Below are 19,193 nucleotides of genomic sequence, written 5' to 3' on the forward strand. Positions count from 1 at the left end.
TTCCTGTGAAACTTCGAACGCGAAGCTTTTAGCGGGCTCAATTTCGTACCTTTTTTTCCTCGGCGACTATCGCGCGGAAACGTGTTCGGTCCGATTGAATCTGAATCGCGGATCAAAGGCGGAAAGTGTGCCACGTTTTCATTCGTTTTCCAGTGTCAAACGAACCGCGTATAATCCAGTGGACAAGCGTTTCCAGCGAAATAACAGCGAGCAATTCAACAATTTCAACAGGAAAGCAAGCTCGTCCAGTTTTAACTTTACCGAACACGAATGTATTCTCACCCCAAAAATACTTGCATTCTTACATTGCTCTTTTAAAAAATATATTATCGCGAACGAAGCGAAAGTTTAAGCTTATTTATTGAACGCGGGATAATGTAAATTGAAAGAGTATTTTAAATGAACGCGTGTTAATTAATTAATATTGACGTAACAGCAGCAGAACGGCATTGTAATCCCTTCAACATTGTCAAATGAAATGATCAATAGCACCCGAAAATCATTCATTAATTTGATTCGATTCGATCAAGCATCGATGCGTGCAAATATCCAGCGAAAAACATTGGTCGAGGCGATGGAGAACTCAGATTCGACGGTGTAACGACTAATTAACTAAATGCACGGGGACGGCTCATTATAGTTCGTTTAATAGAGTCCACCGCGTAACTTTGTCGCTTTTGTTCTCGGTCTATTGTTCGTCGACTTCCCCTCTCCCTCTCGCGATTCCATTTCACTCGTTCCATCCGCTCGGTGAATTTACCGTGGATCCTTAAGCCTTCGAGCAAGAAACGATCAAGGGAACATCGGTTCGCGTTGAATCGGAGAATTAATTTACTCTCAGGGGAAGGAGGGCTCGATCAACGACGAATCATTCACAAAGAAGATAGTTTAACGAGATCACCGACGAATTTGTAATCGTTCCCGCGTGAAATCTTGTTCGATCGTTCTTCTGGTAACCACCTGTTTCTCGATCGTAGGAACCCGGTAATTTATCAATTTTTAATTAAAACACTCGATAAAATTTCACGAAATTCTATGAAAAATTTGCTTATTTTTAACGAAATAAGAAAGCGTCGTTCGTGTAACTTATATTCGACGCGAATCGGGTACGAGACGAGGCAAAATATGGAACCTGAAAAATTGACGAACAGAGTAGACTCTGTTTGACCCAGTTGCGGTTTCGCGAATTCCTTGGCGACACATTCGAAAAGAGATCGACCGAAGAACCACCTGTTCCTCGAAAAACAACCCATCACGAGGAGGTAGCTCGTTCGTCGGCGTGCAATCCGGTTTAACACGGTTAGGGGTTGGTATATTTCTTGGTCTCGGTAAAAAATTCATAATTCAGCCGGTTCCTGAGGGATCGTCGCACCGGCTGAGATCGACTTTGTTACGTGATACTGATGTTAAGCTTGGCTGTGATGCGTCAACTCTGAAAGCGTGTTCGCGAAACTGGTTCTGGTTCGTTTGCTCGGAAAGCTGGGTAATGTTTTTTAAAAATTATATTCCTCTTCCTACTGTGAATTTTATGATTCCAGAGAGAGAGATATTTTTCATGATCAGACTTTAATGCATACCTTATCCATTAAAATTATATTTTTGAATTACAAGTTTCATTATCCAATTAGCAGATGGACGCTCTAAGCCTCGAGGCAATTACATTGTTTCAAACGAAACGTCCAATTTTCCATGGCTATCATACCGATAACTCTCGATACAATTAACCAACGGTCTCGAAATACATTCCTAACACGATTCACGTAGTTGCACGGAGGAAGCTTGGCGAATCTAGTTTGAACATGCTCGATTCTCGAGTGAAAATCAGGTCAGAACGAAACAGGGCCACTTTAGGAGCAGGGTACGTGGCACGGAATATCGAGTGCATCCTCGTCGATCTTCACCTTTCAACCGCAAAACGATCTTCCTCGACCCTTAACCCTTCCTCGGCTTGAATCACTCTGGTGAATTTGCTCGGCGATCCAGGGCGACGAAAGCCCGCTGATTAATTAGAGCCTTTCCATGGCAGAGGAAAAAGGAGAATGACGTCGGTGAATTTGGAACGACACTGAAGAAAGTGGGCGGGAAAGAAAGAGGCTCTTCTAAGACGTTGGGAATGATATAAAGGGTGCGAACGCGAGGGGATGTAAAATTGAAAGGATTAATGAAAACACGATGAGGAAAATGTAAAAATAAGAAGAAGAATTGTGGTGGAAATTCTTAAAATCAATTTTGGGGGTGGTTTTTCTATTCGGAAGTCCCTTATCGCATCACGAGAGGCAAAAGCAGTTAGATTTCTCCCTCTCAGTCGGGGAGGTCGTCGAAATTGGCTAGTTAGCCGTTTCTACTCACCAGGGATGCCTGTTGGTCGGGATTCCTCGTCTGTCCGCACGGGCCATCCCTTTTTATCTACGCCGACGTTGCGCCGCGATTACAAGTTTCGACTAATTAAGTTACGCGCGCCGCGATTAACACACCGTCGTGCCATTACTTAGAGTTAGCTGAGCGTTAGTCGCGGCAACGGGAATGAGCCGGAAGACAAACGGTCCGGAAACAAAGGGTAGAACGAGGGGGTGTGTGTGCTCGCCTCGAGTTCTCAGGAGTCGCTTAAATACCGAATAACACTTGACAATGGTTACCCAGGGATTCGAGTGATCGTTGTTTTCGTACCATAATATTTCAAAATCAATAAAAAGGAAATTAGTGAGCACAGAAAATTGGTTACACGTTGAGTCGAATCAACCCTTCGTTTCTGATTTATATCGCCGCGAAGAATGTCAAAGTTACCTCAATGATTTTCCTAGCTAGAGAAACTCCTTATATTTTATTGTTTTCCCGTTTGTGCGGCGAGGAAAGGTGCGCGCTAAAAGCGGAAGCATAATAATTACGTTTTCCTCGCGACTACGGGGCGGGAAGGGCAAGGCAGGAGGAATTATATTATAAACAGCGTCAACGCGAACCAGAACGTTTCGTTCTGGGTGCAACTTTACGTCGCGTCGGTCCGTCACGGTCTGATTCTCGGAATTAAACGGGGAATTATTAACGCCGTGACGCGATATTATTTTCACGGGAAAACCGTCTTGTTGTTCTCGCGATGTTCTCGCGTAGGACCTTTGAATTTCGAATTCGGAATTGTTGCGTTCCTGTTGTCGACTAACCTTCCAGATATTACAAAATAATTACAAGCCTCTACTTTTGCTTGTTCAAACCTTACATCGTACCGAGAACGTTCACACGCGTTTATTACTGCGATTTCTTGCCGTCCGACGTAAGAAAAAAAAAACACTCGTGTCTCGAATGAATTTTAGCGACTCGTAACGAGAAACTAACTGGTGTTTATACAATTGTGAATGAAAAATTGAAGTCAGATGGCGTAACGTTTATATTTAGCTGAAAGAATTGCCGGGAAACTTGGAAATGAACACCGTCCTGAGAAAACCGGAAAGCGGTGCACCGAAAACGGTCGGCCCTCGGGGGCCATCGGTAGTTTCCATCTTGTTCGAGTTTCGCCAGCTAATTCCCGAACTTCGGAAGTCTAGTTGCTTCTGTGTCAATGTGGCGAGCCGTGTCAAAGCGGCGGAAAATTGACCGTGAATAATTAACTAACTCCCTCAACGTCTCCCGCTTTCAACTCCATCTCTCCTCCTCTCTGTTTCTATCTTTTTCTATCGTCTGCTCTGCAACCGTATCATCGGGTTAGTTACAAAGGACGGACGTTTTTACAATTAGCTGCTTATTAAACGACGCGTCGTTTGACGAAGCGGAGGGCAGAGAGGCGTCTCGCGCAATGAAATTCCGCCTCTTAATTTCACTCGACGACCGCGACCGAGCGTTCGCCCTGTTGATTATTTACGTCCGACCACTGGACTTTCAGTAGACACGTCTCGCCAGTTCGGAGCTTTTTCCAACCGCGGTAAAAGAATAGGAAAACCGCGAGTAACGAAGCGGAAATCGATTGCCCGCCCCGCAATGTAACCTTAACTTCGATATAATTCGATCGTATCAATCGTTTATCCCTGCTTCTCGCTCGATTTGCTTCCGTCCTCGTTCTTCCGGACGGTTCCGCTCAAATTTCATTATTTATCCCTAAGGACGTTTGCGTTGAAAAGCGTACGAAGGGGTGGTTGAAGGGATCCAATTCAATTGGCGATAATAAATGTTATCGCCGCGCGGCACTAGGGTGCAGCTGCAAAAGAAACCAGCTGTTTCCAGTTCGCGAGGATAAATAGGGCGATTCTTTTTGACCCTCGAAGAGGAGGCGCAGTATCCCGGTGAATTTATTCTGGGTCGCGGTGGCAGCCAGAACTCTTAACAAAATAATACTCTTAGGCTCCCCCCAGGGGTGGGTAACAAATTCACGAGGGTAACAGCGTGGCTGGGGATGATACGCGGTGAGTCGGTGTCGTGGAAGAAACGGGCTGGCCACCCTTACCGAGGGGGGTGGAAGCGTCTCCACCAATACCAACGGTGGCTGCATTTAAAAGTATAATTTTAAAATGGCGCCAGAGAACACACGAAGTGGCTCATAAGCATAATTTATGCGCTCGTTTCACCCTCTTCCACCCTTATTCTCTCTCTCTCTATCTTTGTTTATCCCAGCCAGCTTTTAATAAAGGATTTTCACGGGAACGAGTCATCGGGGTCGGTTCTTTTTTTTCAACCCTCAAGTGCGCCTTGCCTCTTTGGTTGTCTTTCAAAAAGCGATCTCGTACGATCGTTGATGATTTATACTTCGAAACCGCGATCAAAGTATTTTCGAAATTTTTAACGTGGTCGAAGAGAAAAAGTAATGCTAGTAGCAGCAGGTCTTTTCTTAGATATATCAAGGGAATTCTCCGAGGGATTTACTGTAAATCAATTAGAGCAACATCCGGTGAACAGTAATCAGACCTAAACAGCTAATTCGACGACGATGAAGATAGAAGGTGAACAGGATAACCCGTGCTCACCTTCGAAGGATCGTTCGAGTCTGGGCGATAGGGAAGTCGTTAAGCCTTCGAATAATGGAGAAACGGCGATAGTAAAAACCAATAGAGCGACGAGCCATAAGTAGATCGAAGAGAGAGGGACAATAGTTGGAAAAACGAGAGGTCGTGGAGCAACGGGGTCAAGAGAAACAGAGAGACTCACCTTCGAAGTCGAAAGTTTTTCAGAGAACTGCCAGGCGTCTGGCCATTACCGTGGATCACATACTTCTTCTACTGCATTCTGCTCCTATTTCTTTCCACGAACCACCCCCGTCCACTAAAGCATCCATTTCTTACGAAACTTTTACCAGTCGTTTCACGACTTAAGAATCTATCCACCTCCCCCGCAAACTGATTAGAAAACGATTCGCTCAAACACGAAGGTAGACAATTTTTATCAGCCGAACGGAGGTCGATATAAATCGTGAAGTAACAATGATTCCCAAAGGTGAGGAGGAAAAATTCGTACCTCGGGGAGTTGCATTTTTCAGGAGGTTTTTTTTTTTTGAAAACGAGTAGTTGAAAATTCCCTCGTCGAGGAACCACTTAGGTTCAACGGCAACGTAGTTTAACGAACGAAGGCTGGATTTCCTTTCCGACCAGGAGATTCGAAACGTTTATCACAGTGTTTATGGGTCGCATAAGCGACGAACTGGAAAATTTAAGCGGATCACCGTGAATTTGTTGAAACGCTCGGAAGTGGCGTTACGCGTAATGCGACCGCTGCTTTTTTTCCTCCCCGGTGGTATTTTAATCGAGTAAGAAAAGAGGCTTTAAAACGATTCTTGTGTAACGAAATTCACAGCTTCCACATCTGTAATAATCCCGGGTGAAAAATTGTATCGTTAACTTAATAACCAGTTCATCCTCGCGAGTCGATCGTACGAAAGTTATATTCTCGTTGTACTTCGTCTTTCGTAATCCAGCTTAAAATTCTCTCTCAATTTCGAAATCCCACACGGTCGACGATTTCCTCGGCATCTTCCGTAGCAACAAGTCCTTTTTTTTTTCTCTCCCGCTGTTTTCCAAGACCCCTCCCCCCCGTAAACCAAGGGAAGCTTCTCTACGGTTCGTTGTTCCCTCTCAATCTTCCTCGGTCGTCACTTCCACCACCTTCTCCGCCCACCAATTGTTTCTTTTCCTCCCGAAGGCTTAACGGCTCTTTTATCGTCGGCCTTTCTTCGCCGCGTTGGGTGCAACCGTTATAAAAGCTCGGCTGCAATGTAAGAAACGCGCGATCTCGCCGCGTTCCCGGACGGAACAATAGAAAATGGAGCCAGCCAACAATCCACCCACCCATTCCCGCAGCTCCGTTATATTTCTGCAGATAGCGACGGCAGATTCTTCGTTCAGATTATTGTAAACATTCGACGACTGTGGTCGTCCCCTTCGTTCCTCCATTGTGTAACATCGAGGGAGGGATCGAGTCAGCTGGGATTTTTAGACACTACTATTTTCCGAAGAGACGTTAATCTTTCGGGAATTATTTTAATTTTTGACAGATAATTGATAGTTTGTAAACCATAGAAAGGTGTCTTTGTAATTAAAGCATCAACGAGCCCGATTATTTTCATAAATAATTTTAAACGACAGGGTAACTCGGTAACATAAGCAGGGAACGTTTAACGTATCCCACGACCGAACGATTCTTCAGGAACGATCCCGATTTCTCCTGTAAAAGTTGCGGAAAACAAGCCAACGATGTCCTAAGTTCCCGGGAATTTCTGGAACACGAATGCGACCCGTTCGATAACTTTCCAACTTCTCTAATATCCAGGGAACATTCAAAGCAGGCTATAGCCGTGTGTTCCAGAGAGGGGTAGCTGTCTAGGGGTCGAAGAGTTTCCATGTTGGAATAAAACGGGAACCCGTTTAACGTTCTGAAATCGAACGAGAAGTTACTCGTTCTGGTATTCGAATTGTTCAACGAAAGTGTATTGGACAATTTTTATTGAACATTTAAATTTTATATTTAACAATAACTCAGCTGTACTATACTTCACAATTCATCTCATAGAATCCAAGAAATTCTGAAAGTAGAACCTTCGTTCTCTCGCATCGATTGCCAGTAGAGATGAAGAAAGGAAAAACAGAGGTCCGAGCTTGGACATAAATAAGACGAAGGGGCAGCGGTAGAAACGGGAAACGCTTGCGGATGTAATTCTCCAAATACGTTCCGGTTTCGGTTCCGCTCAACCGAGCGTGACCGGGACGACGTTGCGGTCCATGGGATGGAATTTCTTTTTTTTTTTTTTTTTTTTTTCTTGCGGTTCACAGAGCCAGAAAATAGCCGCGTACGCTTCTTTTCCACCCATCTGTCCGGCCCATGGAGAATAATTTCATCGGCGTAGGCGAGAGACTCGATTAAGGAAAGCCTCTACTTCTCTATGCTAAATTGCTCCCGTTCCTTCGAGGCCGTCGTTTATTCTTCGTTAGCCCCGCGTGGGACGCCTCGGTTCCACGCTGATTTAATCGCGAACAGGCCTGATTGGAGGGAACGAGCAAGGCGTGACCCGTGAATCGACTCATTGACGAGCCTCGTTTGTGCGCCGAGCTTTCGTTGCCTGGATCTTTTCACCCTGAGGAAACCGTACGAGATGGTAAAACGTTTTCAGGCGCTAAACGAGCGATTAACGCGTGTGTTTTTGTCGTACGACCAGGCGCGAACGTGAAAATGATTCGCGAACACGTTTGCTTTCGTTCGGAATGAATAATTTACAGGGATGATATAAATAGCGGTGAATAAAATTGAAAATTATTGCATCGATGGATGAAAAGAGAATTGATCGTTGTAATAAATCTTTCTAACGCGTCCAATATAATATCTCAATGGCTCTCACTTTTCCTTTGTCGAGCTCTTTAAAACGCTTCATACGAGCGGAATTAAAAGCTGCGTAATGGAAAAATGTCCCCGAGGATGAGGTTGGCTTAAAAAAATTTCATATCTGAACTACGGTACGCTCTTATCCTCTACTACAAACATTAACCTTTTATCTCGCTTGCGGAGAAAAGTTTTCCGCTAGTTCTGCTTTTCAAAAATGTGGCTTTCCAAGGAGCCAATATGTGATAAATTCTTCGAAAGATTTTCTTTCTCTCCGCGAGATCCAAGGATCCCTCTTTCCTTCTTTTTCTTACCCTTTCATCTTCGCCCTTCTCGTTCTTTTCTTTTTTTTTTCTTCTTCTCTTCCCTGCATGAAATTTCCATGCATTCTCGGTTTTGATCCTTTCTCTGCTTGAATATGGATGCTCGAATAACGTATGCTATCTATGATTCAATTGTAGCCATTGTAATTCGAGCCTTCTTACGTCGCCGTCGGACTCGGGAGCACTTAAGCGAATGAAAAAACTTGGTGAACGTCTGATTCCTTTGCGCGAAACTCTCGAATAAAGTTCGACGACGATTCATCCGTCTCTTTTTCTCAATTAAGGGCAGAAACAAAGGGTGTTCGTAATAGTTTAGCGTGGATAATGCGAGGATAATGTTCACCGTGAATCAGGATCTCCATTTCGCAGCGGAATTCGACGCGTTTCAGGAATTCCAGCATAATTGTAGAAATGAGAAACTGCATTTTCAGTCGTTTATTCGCTTGCAGGCTTCATTAATGTTACTTCAACAACCTCTGGGTCAATGTTTGCTACTCCATATTTTATCGGATCAGAATTCAAGCCTGTTATAATCTCGTTCCATCGGTTAATCTCAATTTAACCTGTTCGCGCCATCTTGATGGAAATTTGTCTTCTCTCTTTTTTTATCGATTGTTCGATTAGAAACAAAAAAAAAATTTGCGGTACCGATCGATGGAAACGGATAAAAGGTTCGGCGAAAATTGTCCTACGTTCGAAACGAAAATCATAAGCGGTTACTCTGGGATTACATTCATCTCTGGTGAATCCGGCAGAGGAAAAACATTTTCGTGGATTTGGAAAAAGAGAATTAATATGAAAACCGCAGAGGATGCAACGCGTTCGCCGCGAAACGGTCCCGCCCGTGCGCAATAATCGGCTCCAGTCAGCTTGTTTTTTCTCTCACTTTCTCGCGTCGAAGCCTCCCTGAACGAATTCAATCGAATTCGATGGATCGACGTTTCCCGTTCGACCGATTTTTCCGAATTTTCACTGGCAATTTCGACCACGGCCGCCTCTCTTTTGTCCTGCCCTCGCGCAAAGTGTGAATTCGGGGTCGATGCTTATGCGACTAACACCCTCTGCCTCTCAATAATCGATGAAGCACCGCGTTCTTTTTTTTCGTTTAAGATTAAACGAATAAAACGTTGATGAAAGTGAGACGGAAGCATCAGTCGCTGATAATCTTCGCGGTAATCAAAGCGTTAATTAACTTTGGGATGATTAATACGAAATATCGCGAACGTGAGAAATGTTGACCTACAACGAAACTGAATAATTTGCAACACAACGAGTTGTTTAACGAATTAGGCGAGGAAACGCAGCGGATAACGAACGAATAATTCGCTTAATTGACTCTCGGTGGTCGAATCTCGTGGGTGTTAATTAATTATTAACCGGCAGACTTTAAACGAGACTCGTCGGTGGCGCGGTTAGCTCGAAGCAAAAATTCGCGGCCGGCGATCGTTTGGTTATCGAAACAGAATATAAAGCGAATTATTCCGTGTCGATTAGCTCGGTATCAGCAATTTGCAAACGGGACAAAAGCGTTTCGACGATGTCGTCGTCAGCGAAACGTTCGTTCGATGTGGAACGATTAGATCGCTTCGACGAAACTGTTCATTGTTTCCTTTTTCTATTCTTTTCTTTATTTTTTTTTTTATTTAATCCTTTCTCAGTCCTGACGAAATGAAACGTTGAAACTTCCGAATGAAACACGCCAGAAAGTACACTGTTTCAGCAACGTTACGACTCGACGGAACAAACAGAAACGAACGGCAGCTTTGCTCAACACTTCTCCTCGACGTCTGGTCGGATTGGAATCAGGGAACATTGAAAGCAACCGCGAAACGCGCGACTGTAAACAAACGGCACTCGTTTCCGCGAGAGGATCGCTGAGGAAAAGCTGATCCCTCGACAAGAGATACCGAGCGTGGTTTACTCCTTTACCGACGACGTTTAGCGGTTCAACAGCAAGAAAGTTGCGAAAAATATCGGTATATTTGTTTGAATAAAATCAATTCGCGATTGTTGAATTTTGATGAATAAATTTAACGGGAAGCGGGTATGAGAATAACGAAATACAAAACTCTTTGCCAGTCGTTTCCATGAAATTCCAACAATCAAGTAGCATTTTCCAAATGTATTCACAGCATCAACAAATCACCCCCGGAAGATTACACATCCCCGGGAACGGGAGACGGCAAAACGTGAGTATGCACGAATTTATTCCCGTTTCTTCTGTTATCGTTCCCGTACCGTCGTCCCGACTGCATGTTTCACTTCGTGTATACAAATCGACGACAACAAATCACGGGGAGGGGTGGTTTTGAGCAAAAGCAGTCGTTCAACGGAATCGTGCGCGGAGCAAGGGAAACGGGGTATAATAAATAAAGACTTAAGAGGGAAAGCGGACTACATAGGTGGTTCTTAAGTGCAAGAACCACCCCCGTGCAAGATTTACCATTCCGAAAATATACTTGGTAAACCAAGCTCTTAAAACGGTACTTTATATACTTCAAGAAGAAATTCGGACAATTTCAATCGTTGAAAATTATTTTGAAAAATTTGTAAGTTAAAGAAATTGAAAGAAATTTATTTACCAATATCGCTTTAACAAAATTCATCATTGATGGATGAACTCGAAATCGAACGAAAGGAATCGAAGAGTTCACGATTCGTGGAATTTCACTCGTGAGTTGTTTATCGTTGGGGAGGAGAGGGGGTGGAAGAGGGATGTTTAAAAAAATTGTCACGTAGAGTTTTGGTCCCGAAGCTTTGATTTCCATGGAATTGTTTGCCGAAGAATATTCCCGAAAAGCGTCACGTAGCGTTCGACTGGTGGTCGAATGAATTTTTGAAAAGTCCCGGTAAGGAGAAAACCAGCTCGTCGGTGAAATAAATGTACAAGAGAGAAAACGAACGGGAACAGGATGTTTACGAGTCAATCGGAACGAGAAGAATCGTCTTCTTTTTAACGCACGCGACCGGCATTCCTTTCCGGAACGATTCGTGATACTCGTGTCCATCGGTATATAACTACCCTCGTGCAACTGTCCGCACGAGTGGGCAAGGAAAAGACCCGACCGAACCATCGCGATACAGATGAAATTTCCGGAAAATCGTCGCGCTAAAGGGTACTCTCGTTTGTACCATTACGACACTGGCATCCTGTTTTTTTAATCAACGAATTCGTCCACTGAATCGGTTCTCTATATTTCCTCTTCAAAATGTTTCACCACTGGTACGTGAAAATTAAATCGTCGGTCCTAGTAGTAACTTTTTGAACTATAATAATTAAGGGTATGAATAGTTAATTTTGAAATTTAAGCTCTCGATTAGGTATCTTATCGAAACAGCATCGAGATGAGAATTTTTCACCCTCGAATTCATTAACGTTCACGCGAGAGTGATAAAAGGAAGATTTCTTTTTTCTGGCCACATTTACCCTAGACGATATTGAAATTTCAAGGGAATCGGAAAGAAAGAGAGAGGGTAGTTTCTCCCCTCGATTGGAATAAAATCGTCCACCGGTGGAAGGCGTAACGAACTAATTGACTCTGTTCCTCTCCACCGACCGCTTTTTTATCCTCCTCGGTTAGTAGAACGAGCGAGGGTAACAATTTGCGAGCGATGAATAAAGAAGCGGGCGAATTCGCGGCCGTTTCGCCCTCCATTACGGTAAAAACTTGGTTCGTGCCTAGGGGATCGTAACGAGCCCTGATTCCAGCCTGGTAACCCTGTAAAGGAAACACTCTGGGACCGAGGATGCTCGTTCACCATCACCTTTCCACCCCTCCGTCAGCCTATCAACCTTGATCGAACCGCTTCGTTATCAGCCCGTTTCTCATTCGTCACCTTCGATGCTTTCGTGATCGCTTCTTCCCCTAATTTTATAGATTCTCTTATTTGAAAAGATTGAAATAATCTATGCAGGGTGAACGAGAAATTAATTTCGTATACAAGTGATAGCTTTTGATATAACTGAAAGAGTTAATGCTAAATCAGTGTAGCAATTTATTTTCGGCTCGTGATCGATATTTTTCACGGTTCCGATGATCGATTGGACAGCTGATCAATTAGAATTCCGCGATCAGGTTCGATGATCCATCACGAGTGGCTGATGAAACGAGCTGTGACTTTTAACGAAAAACTTTTCCATTAAAACGCGTGTCTAGTTTGCATGGTCCCAGAGAACGTTTAATAAAAAATTGATTCGCGGAACTATTTGGACGAATCGATGGAACAATAGAAAATCAGAAAGAGGCAGAGACAAAAGGAGGATCGATCCTCTTACGGAAATACCGTGGTGTGTTCTTGATGGTGGATGAAACACCGAGGACTGTGACGCGTTCCGTGGCGTTGATTTACCAAGGAATGGAAGGTTCGTCGAAAAATTGGAAAGCTTGGCTGGCGGAAGTTGCTACAGGGTATGTGGGGTGTCCCCTTTGATTCTTTGTTTCTTCCGCAACATCGAGCGCCAATTGAAACAGGCACGAGATGGAGATGGAAATCGATGAAAGAAACGGTAAACCAGCCCTACAGATTAACTTGATTTCCACGAACAAAGGTACAATCGGAGGTGGCTGGCTGTTTGTGTCGACGGCTATCTCTTATTTCTATCGCGAACGGAAGCGTTCTTCCTAGATTTTTCAGACTGACGGAGGAAGAAACCGCAATCTTCTTCTGCAACGTGGAATATCTTCGACTCGATACGAAACGAGGCCAATTACTTCGCCTTGTAACAAGTGCAATTCTTGCCTGATCATGGAGATTAAGTCGTAAGACTGCTGGTAAGACGAACGACCGTCTTTAAATGCAAATAGATCTTTTTGCCTGAAATAAACAGAACAGGGTAGGTTGGAACAAAGACAGATATTGCACTGGTGCAAATATATCATTTGTGTGCGAGTAGAATGCTATTGATTCGCGTCAGACAAGTAGTACGAACAGAGATACGGTGCGCCAAGTGATATAGGTACGTGCTTAGTCAGACAAATGAAGAAAAGAAACTCAAAGTATAATAAAATTGTTTGCAAAACATAGTAGAATAATTTATACAATGCCAAACAAGTAGTAGAAATCAGAATATGATATTTTAAGTGATACAAGACTATGCTTTATCAGAATAAAAAAAAAAATAAACTACCGTCACAAAGATGAAACGTGATTCAAAGTAAACTAAAATTATTTGTAATAAAAATGGTAAAATAATTTATATAATGCCAAACGAGTAGTACAAATCAGAATATAATATTTTAAGTGATATAAGCCCGTGATTTGTCAGACAATCAAAGAAAATAAACAAACAACCAGCAGAAAAAGGGAACATGAATCAAAGCGAAGTAAAAGAGTTTACAAAAATAAGAGAATATTTTATATAAAGCATTGGGACAAGGAAAAAGCAACGATACTGGGACAAGCATCGAGGCATCCCTTATAGAATAATCGTAACGGGATTCCCGGCGGAGCCGTGTCACAGAAAGAAGAAGGGCGCATGGTACAGTATTATGTTTGCACGTCGCATTGGAAAGATGCATTCTGCTTGCATACAAGCTGCACACGTCTTGAATATTCATGTCGGGACTCGTAGTAGCTGGAAATGTCAATGCGTTCAGCTGTATCGAATAAGCTAGCAAGAAGATCGATGGAGAGAACGTGTAATTGAATGGTTCCGAAGGAGTCGTTAGTCCATTTACAAAGATCTATCCATGGAGAAACGATAAGGGCTCGCCTGGCACTAAGTATCTGCCTCTTAACGACAACGAAAAAGCTCCGTGAACCGCTAACAAGATCGCCCGAATAATCCACGATAAGAATCGGAAATAAGGACACCGGATCTCGCTTCCCAAAATCCTGTACGGACAAGCGTGTAGCTCAACCGACGTAAAATCTGTGAAGAAATCTGTCATCAAAAGAAAACACTCCCCTTTTTCCAACGTCACGGAACGACGGTTTCCAGTTGCAATTACCGAAGAGCCTTCTAATTTGTACACGATTTTTATTCGCGGCCCTTAATCAGCATTCCGGCCGCGCCGGTTCGTTAATTAACGAGAGCTCTTCTTGTTTCGCGGAAACAGGGCTGGTTAATCTGTTACCGGCTTATTATGTCAAAAGGAAGTAGAAGAGAACAATTAATCAACCGGTCGTTGATTTAATGCGATCGTTCAAGGATATCCTTCAAACTTTCCGGAACGAATGTAAATCCAAAAGAGACCGAACGAACCAATCCCGGTGAAACGTGTTCGTTCGACGAGGGTGCAGGGTGGTACAGGGGAGGACGAATGTATCCTGGACCGATAGGGGAGCAACAAAGAAGAAGAATTCCGGACACGTACGCGTACGGCACGAAGAACAGGCCAAGGGTTTACAAAACGGTCGGCAGATGAAAGAATCGTTAGAAGGAGAGACATCGTTGGACAGAAAACGAAATAAAACTTCTCGTCGACCGAGGATGGATCGAATGTCCGAGGCGACATGCCTCTGGAAATCCTGTCCTTGCAGAAGAACAAAGAACGAGAAGATGACGAGTAACGATTGAAAGACGAGACCGAGGGAAGAAGCTGGAGGGTGGAAGTCGATGAGGTCTTCGAATTTACCCTCTCTTCATTTCTGCATCCTTCGTGCTCGAATTTCAAAGAAGAGGAACAGTAAGGAGGGAGGGAAAAAAAGGGAAAATGAAGGAGAAAAACAATGTATCGTGGAGGAAGGAGGATCCTGAATGGGCCGTGCCTCGAGCAAATCTTCCGCCTGGTCTGCCTTCCCTTTCGTGGCCGTGTTTGATCCTAGAAGAAGCTCGAAGAAAAGACTTTTTTATACGAACAGGAAGGGAGCTTGATCAATCTGGCAGATCAATGTATTTCGCTCGTCGGATGATTATTTACTGGGCCACGTCCGCTAACAGATTTTCCCGATATCTAGGCTGATTATTAACCTCGATGCTCTAGTTTCTTATTCTACGCTCGAAGGATCGTTGTCCATTCACCCGATTTCAAATTTCATATTTTACTAATTATCATATTATGGAGTATCGTATTATTCGAAGAGAGTTGCAAGGTAGATGTTTCACAACGCTTGTTTTATCTTAATTGCTTTACCATTATATCAACGAGACAAGCGAATGAAACTTCCGCAGAACCGCGTTAAGGCGATTAATTTGTGCCCGACGATTCGACCGCGAAGCTCTCCTTACAAAGCTCGTTAAACGGTGTAACAGACGGCTGGATAATTCGATCAGGTTAATTCCGAATAAATTGGCCCAAGTTTGTCCCCGGATCCGCTAACGCGACGATAAGAAAGCTTGAAAGTGGCGAGCAGGATGCAATTAACGGGATCAAATCAATTAGCGAAGATAGTAAATTAAATTTCGTATCTCTAATGTCTAACGTCTTACAGTTTCTGCAACGAATAGACGTGTTAGACTTTCCGAATGGCAAATACACGGTTTCTGGTTAAGGAAATTCAACAAACGACAGGGTTAACGGTCGCGGCGGGATATTTATGAGTTTGCATTCGCCAGTCGACGTAGTTCATGGTATCTTAAGTACGAGAACAAACGTTGTTCATAAAATACTGCGACGGCTCTTCGAGTTCGTAAATCAATCGCATAAATGCTTCTTGGAGATATTATCGTTTTTCACTTTGAATATCGCTGAATACTTTAATCCTGTCAATTTGTGTGTCTAAGAAAAAGTAATTCGATAATTCTTTGAGAATTTCTTTTCGACTATAAAATTTCTTCTCGATGCATTTTAAAAATCCATCGCGAGTTCGAATTCGATATTCAAACACTCAAAGAGTGCCAAAGCGTAGCTGAATGTCGGTTTCTAAAAAAGCTCACCTATCGCAAGAATTCTTTTCTTTATGGCAGCAAAGAGAACGAATCAGATTCTCTTGGTGCATTGTTCGAGTTAGTTCGTATCGAGGTTCGATCGCGGAACCGCAGGAACGTCACGGGATCGTGGAGGGTGCCGGTAAGAAACCGGGCAAATTGAATTAGATCGCTTCAATTTAGGGTGAAACGGTTTCCGGGAACTTCGTTAAATTAAGAATTTACACCGAAAGTTTTTCGGAGTGCAGACGCGTTCGTAGAGGGATGGATTAACCCTCGAACGGGGGAGGTTGAGTGATTTAGAGTTTGGATTAATATTTGAAAGTTTTACCTCGGGTATTCATCAGCGAAGCTATGGAGAATAAGAAAGCAAAATAAGCCTACTGTGTGCATACACGGCTATCCGCGAGCATCCGAATCCTTTGTTCGAACAATGGGAAGACACAAAGTCTGAAAATATAGAAAGGGAAGAAAGAAGAACGCGTAACCGCAATTACCAGATTAAAGCGATGACAGTTTCCGTCGCCTTCTTCTCGCAGATTCCTTTTGAAATGATCGTTCAGTTGAATGGCGTCGCGTTTCGTTCCGATACAGCGCCGTTTCGCGAAAGGAACAACGTTTCCGAGTGAAAAACGTCCGAAGACGAGAACAAAACGCCTCGCGTGGCCTGTTTTCCTGTCAGTCTGTACACGCTCGCGTTTTCATTCGCGGATTTTTCAATCTCACCCCTTTTCACATCCTAATAACCGAGGTTACCGGTGTAAGGAACGAGGGGGGAAAAAAGCTGGCTGCAATTAGCAGATTGAAATCAATAAAGTTTGGATCAAGGATCAAGGATGAAAAGCCCTGTTGAACGAGCGAACACGAGCTGTTTCTCGGCGAATGTCCTTTTGAACGAGAGCGAAGAAAGAAGAGGCAAATGTGCAATTAGAACGCCAAATGAGACTAATGAGCTACTAGATGATAATGACGTTGTCATCAAGATACCACCGTGAGAAACGTGTGTTAACGAAGAGGCGAAGAACATCAGGGTGTTGAGTTACCTTTGGATAATCGTGAAAATTGATATCAAAAGAGGGAAATACGAAAAGAAAAATTCTAGTTACAATAGAATTAATTTTTAATTATTTCTGTCCAGTATTGGTATCGTGCATTGATATTCTTTCAACCCTTATCACCTCCCTTACAAAATGTCCTGACCTCCGAAAAACGAATCAACGAAGAACAATGAGTACCCAGAAAGAGAGACAACAATGGTGCAAAACAACTGTCAGCAATTACCCGCGACAATAGCCTCTGTTGACACAAAACTTTTCTACAAAAGGCAATTTTGAAAGAAAAAAAAATACTTAGCGATTCTATTTGCCATCCACCAAAAGGATTGTGAGTCATCCAGTCTTTTCGGAAAACGCGAGGGAGAACTGCCGTTTACGACACAGGGAGATTCTCCAGGAACATTATTTACATTCGATCAAGTCGGAAAGCGACAGGACTGGATTTCAATATCGCGAGAAGTTTCGCGAGACGAAGGGTAGGTGTGTTTGGAAACAGGGTGTCTGGGACGTGGAGGATAAAGTGAAACGAGTACTTGTACATTCCGGCATGCATTCGTCGCGATTTGTCCTGCGAACATCTCGAAGATCCATCTGCCTCGTTTTCCAGACGAGAATCAGCCGGCTGGAAAAGCTGGAGGATCGGGCAGTGAATTTGAAAAATCCTGGAAAATCAGGTGCCAGCTGAGGTTTTGAAATTGGGTTCGTTGAAGATCAAGAAATTCCTTGAAGAAGGAATACTAAGTCAATTATTTTGTTATAATTAACCCTCAAAAATCTATACAGGGAGAAACTATTATAATTTGAAAAATTGTGGAAAATCAGGTGCCAGCTGAGGTTTTGAAATTGGGGTAGTTGAAGATCAAGAAATTCCTTGAAGAAGGAATACTAAGTCAATTATTTTGTTATAATTAACCCTCAAAAATCTATACAGGGAGAAACTATTATAATTTGAAAAATTGTGGAAAATCAGGTGCCAGCTGAGGTTTAGAAATTGGGATTGCTGAAGATCAAGAAATTCCTTGAAGAAGAAGTACTAATTCAATTAATTTGTTCTAATTAACCCTGAAAAATCTAAAGAGTGAGAAACTATTGTAATTGATCCATCATAAATCCAGCAAACGGTACACGAGGTCAGTGATGGCATACTATATTTGGAGAAGGTCCCTGGCACGCTGGATGCCAAAAAACTTGCAAGTCGAGCAGGGAGAATAGATTCATTCACCTCTCGCCATCGGCCCAGAAAAATACTAACAAAGAGGAGTAAAAATTGGACAATGGAAAAGTTTGGAATCGACTGAAAGTTTCATGATCGATACAAAGGAGCCGAGAATCAACGAGATCGAGAAATTGTTCTGGCGAAGGGATCGCGATAAAGGAAGTAGAAATTCCGTCTACTGGTTCGGAGCAATCGGTAGAATCACGAGAGACGGCATTAGGTAAAGCGTCAGGAAAATTTCAAGGGAATATTACCAGAATTCCCGTGGACCGGGGCTGATTGAAATCTTAAGTGAAGCTCGAATCTATTTCAATCGTCGTCGCTAAGATTCGAGAGACAAAGATTCATGAAATAATTAGAAAATTTATAAAATCGAATTCGAGATCCAAGTAGGATCCATCAGAAACAAAGTCACCGTAACGAGACAATTCCAACGGGGCCATAGAAGGGCGCAAAACGACCCCCATTTCTGTGGAGGATCTCAGGTAATCCTGATCTCTTACTGCATCAGCAGATCCTCTACGACGGGGTCTATTCGACCCAAACGAGACTCGCAAGGGATGCTCCCGATCCCAATACAGAACCAAAAAGTGTCTTATTAATAGACTCATGGATCGGTCGCTGTCCGGAAACATTGAAAGACAATGTGTCGGCAAATAAAGGATTGTGCTTTTGAACACTTTTTTGAAAAATTTCATTATCATAGAGGCTTTTTTAAAATGGTCACTCTGTCTTCTTTTTTAAATCACAATGTTTTTTGTAGCCTCTGTTTTATTCATAAAACTTTTGCTTATAAAGTTTCTCGATATTTCTAATGGTTTCATAGAAAAAAAAGGAAACACCGTCGAAATTTTAAGGGTGATTTTCACCCCCTTGGACTAAAAAAGGCAGCAGAAGAGCATCCCCTGCATATTCAAAAAGTTTCATAATTTTTGAATTTCCGGCTTCGGGATCATTCCTCGTCAGCCTTCGCAAGGGATGGTCACCCTTCTTCCATCGAATAC

The 19,193-nt window shown here is 43.0% G+C and overlaps 2 protein-coding genes across 6 annotated transcripts in view; one reads left to right on the plus strand and one right to left on the minus strand.

The window, feature by feature from the left end:
- LOC114874392 (tetraspanin-12-like) overlaps positions 1 to 19,193 on the plus strand; it is a 182,760-nt gene that overhangs the window by 111,008 nt on the left and 52,559 nt on the right. The gene's annotated exons all lie outside the window — the stretch shown is intronic.
- LOC114874391 overlaps positions 1 to 19,193 on the minus strand; it is an 83,019-nt gene that overhangs the window by 63,363 nt on the left and 463 nt on the right. The gene's annotated exons all lie outside the window — the stretch shown is intronic.

The sequence above is a fragment of the Osmia bicornis genome, chromosome 9 (genome assembly GCF_907164935.1).
Source record: "Osmia bicornis bicornis chromosome 9, iOsmBic2.1, whole genome shotgun sequence".
Taxonomy (NCBI): domain Eukaryota; kingdom Metazoa; phylum Arthropoda; class Insecta; order Hymenoptera; family Megachilidae; genus Osmia; species Osmia bicornis.